General features: G+C 40.9%; 1 pseudogene; it reads right to left on the bottom strand.

Moving 5' to 3' along the window:
- Window positions 1–4,866: 4,866 nt before the first annotated feature.
- On the bottom strand, window positions 4,867–7,406 carry LOC149233735 (G-type lectin S-receptor-like serine/threonine-protein kinase At2g19130 pseudogene; annotated as a pseudogene).
- Window positions 7,407–7,680: the final 274 nt, after the last annotated feature.

Raw genomic sequence — 7,680 nt, 5'->3', positions numbered from 1 at the left:
TTTTACATGGAAATGCCTATCTAAGTCCACACTTATTACATCCAAGGGCTCAAATTAAACTGTTGAGCTTCTTTTTCACTCTACCTATCTACTTATCTGCCAAGATTACACTGTTTGGTCAGATATTTATTCTCTATTTCTACAACATGCAATTGAAAAATGAACTAGCCAAGCTTAAACTATTTGGCTATTCAAAAATTGTGGCATAAGTGAAAAGCTGCACACCATTGTTTATTATACAAAAGTAAAAAAGTAGTGGCATTTAGACTTGCACACTTTCCTGGTCTTTCTTTTTGTTGGGGTTCATTTTCTTTCATTTTTTGACAATCTTTTATTCGTTTTACCCTTTGATTTTTTTTTTAGGGTATACCCTCTTTACATTTTTTAAATTTTTGATTTTTCACAAATATGTAAAACCTTTGCAACAAGTAAATGTATGAACATATTACATAGCTCATCAAGTCAATAATGATATATGACACCTATTGGTATAGGGCAATAACAGTATGATAACTAGAGAAGATGTCAAGGGCAATGGAATCTAACGAAAACTAGCCTAGTTTCAATTACCTTCCACCAACAATCTTAGCATCAATAAGGAACTTGGAGGTGTAGTAGTAGGTTAGTTAAACTTTCCAATTGATTACGAATCCTTTTCCATAAGCAAGCATGACGCTGATTGACACAAGTCATTTTTGCAATCTCAAATGAAAATTATCCAACAAAGATTACATAAATATTAAATACAAGTGAGTTAGATATCATACAAGCATGGAGCTTGTATGAATCCCAAGGACTTATTAATCTATGTAGTGAAACAACAACCTTTAAACCAAAAGATCTTGTGCATCAAACTCTATATGCAACTGCAATATTTGTATCATGAGTGCTACTATTGTATACAATGCACGTAGTTTGGCTTCCTGCAACTAACAACTATTTATATCTCGTACGCTGAAATTTCATCAACATCCCCGGAGGAATTTACAATTGTTAACTTTGCAATTGCTTTTCAGTAAACAAACATTACATGCTAGAATTCACAATTCATTTTTGTATTCCCCCGTACCTACTTTAATAAACTAAGTAGTGTGCCATGAACCATAGCAGAAAAAATACAACTTACAATTGTGAAGACATTATGAGTATTTTGACATTCTGAGTATCATTCCATCCCACCTCACTCCTTGATCCCAAAGTTAAAATTGAGGATGCAGACACCAAAAGGCTTCCAAGTTTGCTCCAGATTCCAAAAGTTGCACTCTCAATATACCATATGAAAACAAGGCTATGAACAACAAGAAATCCTCATCGCCATTTCTACCTAGATAGGTCACTGGTGTATGCAGCATGCTTTATGAAAGAAAACACTGAAATACCGAGAATGATGTTATTGTGCAAACTGATCTACCTCTTTCCTTCAAGATAACGTTGCTATCCTGACTCTGCTTTGTAATATAATGTCACGCAATTTCAACAAATTTCATGAAAAGGCACCAAAAAGAGCGAGTACCATGGCAGGCAGATGCCTCACCATAAGTCATATGAACACAATGATCAATAGAACTGAGATCATAACATAACTGAATTCAGAACATTCAACCTCAATCATTTATGAACTGCACCCATCCAAGTATGTCCGGCCAAGAAAGGGAAGGGAATGCCGAGATTTCAATGCTTGATCTTTCTTTCCCTTTGATTCTTTTTGCATATTAGATTCAGAACCGGTCAACTCTCTTCCAAAAATAAGGGATGCAGAACAATACTTGGATGAAGAATAGGCCAGGCTACTCAACGCTTTACCTATAGGCACTGCATTTATTGGATGGGGACTAGTCGGCTTGCAGATTTCTGGAAAACTAATTTTTTAAATAATTTGGATCTAGACATCTTGCTCCTTTGGGAAGGTTGTTTGACTATAATGGTAGATGTGCCGATCCTTTGAGTAACCAAAAAATCAACAAAGCTCTCAAGGGTTGCTTTGGTTGTACTGGTACAAGGTTCCGAGGAATTATTTGGTAAAATGGCCTTATTTGTGACCTTATCTCTGCAGTCCAACTTTAGGTCATCACATGGAAAAGGCTCTTCTTGGCTTGGATTGCTATATTTTTTATGGCAACAAATAGATGGAAAAATGGATGCGATAAAATTGGTTGATGGAAAAAAGAGGGATGCTATAGAAATGGACATAGTTATCATCAAAATGATGACAAAAAGTTGTCTAGACAAAGGGTATATTCCGTCAATATTTTGAGAAGCAGGATTGGCAGCCAATTGTCCTACAACATCCACTTGTTCTATGTCTGATCCTTCAAACTTTGTTCTAAAATCACATCTAGAGATTGCAGTTCACTGCGTAGCTGACCTAAATATTGAGAATCGTCGCCAGATTGATATACAAATTGTGGGTCATTACCAAGCTAAACTAAAGATTGTGGATATTTGGCAAACGAAAAATTTTCATAATACATGGAATAGTAACAGTAAGGAGTCGATAGTGATTTAGCCTAGGTACATAGCGCCATGCTACCAACAACTCAACATCCTCTTTAAGACATGTGTAATACATGAAGAGATGAACTGTCGGATGGATTATCCCTGTGGGCCCACGATCTTAGCACTTGTCCATCTTGCCATAACCCAACACCATAATTCGACATGTACAATGGAAAAAAAAAAACGGTCTATTACTATGGCACGTCTAGTTACTTTGCAAAAGGACAAATTGAGAAATTGGTGTTCAACAAGGAAGGCTCGAAGTTGGTGTTTGATGAGGAAGACGCCCTAAAGTGATTATAGGCAATTCCTCCTCATCTTTGAATCAGTAAAACTATCTGATAGAGGGTAAATTAGTAAAACTATCTGATGGAGGGTAGTAGTAAAACTATCCGATGGAGGGTAACTTGTTTCCGGATAACCTCAAAAGTGAGGGCTGAGTCATACCTTTCCTCTTTCGAGAATAGGGGAAGACATCCATATAGAATGAAAAAGAATACAATAAGAATACCTTATTTAAGAAAGCAAGGGAAACAATTTTGAGGGGCCAAACTCTGGAACTATGGGGACGACCTGTTGTTGAAATCTTAAAATGTTTCCAGTTCTTGCAACCAATGAGACAAAAGTAGATGTGCACCTGTGAAGATTCTGGAGGAATTCCAGAAAGTGAAGGTCAAGGAAAATGTGCTTAGAACATCGAGTAATGGAGATGTGCCCTTTACACAAGCCAATCTCAATGTCACCCTTGCAGACATGGAGTTTCACAAGCCCACCAAAGCACTTAATGGAATGGTAATTGAGCTATTACAATGTACTTGGCAGGATCCCACAAACTGAATAGAAGGTAAGCTAACTTCTTCATATAGTTTACATATTTATATGACACAATGGCAATACCCACTGGAATTTGTTACTTTCAACGAGATTCATGCAAACTACCGATTCCAGAATTCAATATTTGATCCTATTTTGTATTATACGCTTGATGAAAGAAAATGCCATTAAAAGGGGAGCAATCACTTTTTTGTATTGTATACTAATTTCTGTTGTGAATTAATTTCACTTATGTTTTGTGCCATTTTGAGCTAGTTCTTGAGGCATTGTAAACTGATCCCTTTAGGCTCCGATGATGCCTGTGGTAAAGAGTGGCCTCTGTGTTGGGTTGGTCTATAGCCAAAGCAGAACATTTGAGGCCTTGATATCACTGTAGATGGTCCGTCGTCTCCAACAGTCAAAGAATATGTTCCACGTTATGAGCTATGTTTACTCAGTAGTAGCGGCTCCTGGTCTAGTTAAAGATGCACAAGGAGTTCAAGATGTTGGTGTACCTGTTCATGTCATAGCAGGAGCAGGGCCTAGAGGAAAGAAAGGGCATTGAGAAAAACAATAACGCATAAGAACAAAGGTAACATACCATCTGCCCAGCGAGATAGAACGGGTTCGGTATTCAGATCAAAAGGGGTTGCATAATTGATTGATCGGCATCACATCAGAAAACACCAGTCGTCATAGGTGAAGTTTTATCTATAACCCTCCCCATCTGCGTATTCATCCTAGTTTGTTTGTCATCGATGTGGAGATTTAAGGGAGCATTCTGGCAGCTAAGTGAGTGGTTTGGTGTCTAGAGGGTTCTCTGGTTAACTTCAAAACAACCACGCAAAACAATGACACATAAGAACAAAGGTAACAGGTAAGAACAATGTAACAGAAGTAAGAACAACACTAACAACAACTAAGAACAATGCTAACAGATTCAGTAGCTTACCTTGATGTTGTAGAAGTTACCAAGGTAACCTTGACCTCGTAGAGGAACCGAGGTAAGAGTCGAGAGGTAAGAGCGTAGAGCTCATATGTCCCCGCCAGGCAGAAGGACCAGATGTCATAGATTGCCAATTTCATAAATGGCCAGATGTCACAAATGGCCAGATGTCACAGGTGGTAATAAACTTCCAATATCATGTCATGGATGGTGAACCATGGCTAGATGATTTATGTCGGTCTAAGACTATGCTTACTTTACCTTATAATTTAAAGACCAAATAGGATTTAATATCTTGAATTAATACTAGCATTAGTTTTCGGTTTTCGAAATGTTTAGAAATATGAATCATACATTTATTAGACATAACCATAGTTATGGCATCCCAAAAACTTATGTACTTGCCACATGGCTAATGTTAACTCGACCATTTGTTCGATTATTGTAGTCCCGTCCCTATTGCAGGGAGTAATAAGATGGAATATATAAAAATATAATAAACAATTTCATTAAATATCTTCATTCAAATTTCTTTATTTACTTTGTATATGAATTTTGTACAATAGTTTTGGATGCGTAATGCGATGTAGAAAAAGAGAGAATCTGCCATGAAGACACCTCAAATTTCACACAAGATAATATAGAGGTTGTGTAAAAAATATTATCGAGGTTCTAAAGTGGAGTGGAGGGACTAGCAGTGTCGTTGCGTGCACATTCAGTAGAGGTACTTTTATCCCAGAAGACAACGACTGGACCGTCATCACAGGTATCGAGTGAGTGGGGAATTGGGGGAAGAGGGGGTACGTTTACAATGCCTTCCAATATCTGCAACACTTCACTCATTGACGGCCTCGCTTCTTCGTCGTCCTGAATGCACCATCCTGCCACTGTGGCAGCCCTCTCCACTTGTTCCGCGTCTGCATCGTTCAACAATTCCTTGTCCAGTACCTCCATGCCGTTTCCGTTGCTGATGTGAGTTGCAGCCCAAGCCGGAAAGAACAGTTCGGACGATTCAGAGACCTTGTCCATGTTTCTTTGCCCCGCAATTATTTCAAGCAACGTTATTCCGAAGCTGTAGACGTCGGCCTTCACAGTGATCGGCAGACCTGAGAGCCACTCGGGGGCCAAGTACCCTCTGGTTCCTCTAATGGTCGTCAGAACCTTACTATACTCTCTGCCGAGGAGCTTCGCCATTCCAAAATCGGCCACCTTCGGGCAGAAATTGGAATCGAGGAGGATATTTTCGGGCTTGATGTCGCAGTGAATAATGCGGTCCTTGCACTTCTCGTGCAGGTAAACAATTCCCCGGGCAGTTCCCACTGCGATGCTGAAACGCGTTTTCCAGTTCAACAACTTGTGCTGTTCATGATTTCTCTGGGATTTCTTAAATAGGAAGGAGCTGAGGCTGCCATTAGGCATGTATTCGTACACCAACAGTCTTTGGGAACCCTCCGTACAAAACCCCAGCAGCCTAACCAAATTCACATGCTGGGCTACTCCGATGGTACTCACCTCCATGCAAAATTGCTTCTCTCCTTGGCTCACACTCTCCAACTTCTTAACTGCCACCGGAGAGCCATCTGCTAAAGTCCCTTTGAAGACGGAGCCGAAACCCCCACCTCCCAGACGCTCAGAAAAATTCTTCGTTGCATTCTGCAGCGCTTTGTAAGTGAATAAAGTTAGCCCGGCGGGGACGTATTCTGTGGAAAGCAAAATGGAACGCTTCCAAAACCAGATAAACAACAACACAAAGGCCAAAATAGCAAGCGGGCCTCCTACGACACCGCCCACCACGCCTGCGAGTTTGGTCTTCTTCTTGGAATTGACGGAATGAGGCACATCAGCGGCATCTAACCGCAGAAACAAAGAGATCCCGTTGGAAGTATCGTACAAATTTAGTAATTCACTGAACCACATTACACACCTCCGCGAAGTGCCGTTAATGTAAGCGTATGCGGTGCAGGAGCAATTGCTGAGACAGGCTTCCTGGCACCGGTTTTGGCCTTTGTATTCAACCCCGTGAGAGGGCACAGATGTGCCACTTATTTCTACAAACCCGTCGGTGCTGCTCTGGTTTGCCGCATGACTGCATCGTAAGGGGGTCTTCCGAACACAGCCGCCTGACCACTGGTGAGAATCCCAATCTCCGCTGTCTCTTGGCACAAAGCCCCACACGCAGTTGCAGGACTGAACATTGTTATTATTGCACGATCCATAAGGCCCGCATATGGCATAAACCTCACATTGAGTGAGGGGCCGTTGCCAGATCATCATCCATTTTGTATTTTCCACCAACGTGTCCGCTCGAATTTGTCCGAACTGATCCGTAAAGAAATGGACTCCCTGCGGTATAGTTGAAGTAAAATACATGGACGAACCGCTTCTGAAATATGTAAGATCGGACCCATCTTCCGCGGATTCGGGAACATTGCTGAAATATTGGCCGTTCCAAAGACCGCTGTGCCAATATGTACTCAAATCAGCACGAACTGGACGGCTCCATTTGGATCCATCCGCAGGGTGAAGGGTCCAGGACTCGGGTCCCAAGGGCTCCTCCACGCAGACAGCCTCTGGCTATTGCTAACCTTCATGCCTCGCAACCATGTATTTTGCGGATAGTCAAAGCTCTGCCAAATGATTTGAGTGTGTTATTCTTGGCACTTACAACAACCAAGTTACCAGAATCCTTTATCACAGCAGAAGAAGGCTTATTCCCGTTTCCCTTGGAAGACCAAATGGTGGATCTTCCATAAGACAAAAGGAGACTCCCGTCCTCTGTGAGATTAAGAACGCTGGACGAGTTCTCCAGCGGTCGCTGCTCGTTGCCCACCCAAACGACTGTCTGCTGTGAAGTCTGGGCATACCAAATTCCTACATACCATTTTTTAACATTGTTGTGGTTGAGATTGAAAAATCCAAATTTGAAGATACCGCCTTTAGAAATCCTGGACTGATTACCAGTGAGAGAAGAGCCCAACACTATTCTGTCGGAAGCTGCATTTTTCGCATTGGCAGGCTTTATATGAAGAAGCAGCAACACAAGCAGGAGAAGAAAACAAGACAGAATCTGTGGAAATTGCTCTCTCATATTTTTTTCACTGATCCCCATTCTAAAATCAATAATCACTGAGCTACCCTGCTGCCACACCATAGTCTCAACCCCATTATAACGTGTTCATGAGTCCGGTCTGTTCAACTTGAACGAGTCCATACGGTATACCCCATTATAACGTTTTCAATGATTGCGAGTTGGCTTTTGAATTTTGAAGACCATTCTAACGTATTTGATACTTTATCATAATAATGGGGTATACCATTATAATGTGACGTTCATGATTGCGGTTTGGCTTTTCAATTTGACTATGGTTCGGTCTTTCTTCAACTTGAACGACTGGATATGGTGTACTCAATTATAACTTGTTCAC

The sequence above is a fragment of the Pinus tabuliformis genome, chromosome J (assembly GCF_031772625.1).
Source record: "Pinus tabuliformis cultivar Carrire ecotype Pingquan chromosome J, CPIR1, whole genome shotgun sequence".
Classification (NCBI taxonomy): domain Eukaryota; kingdom Viridiplantae; phylum Streptophyta; class Pinopsida; order Pinales; family Pinaceae; genus Pinus; species Pinus tabuliformis.
This window is presented reverse-complemented; position numbering and strand designations above follow the sequence as displayed.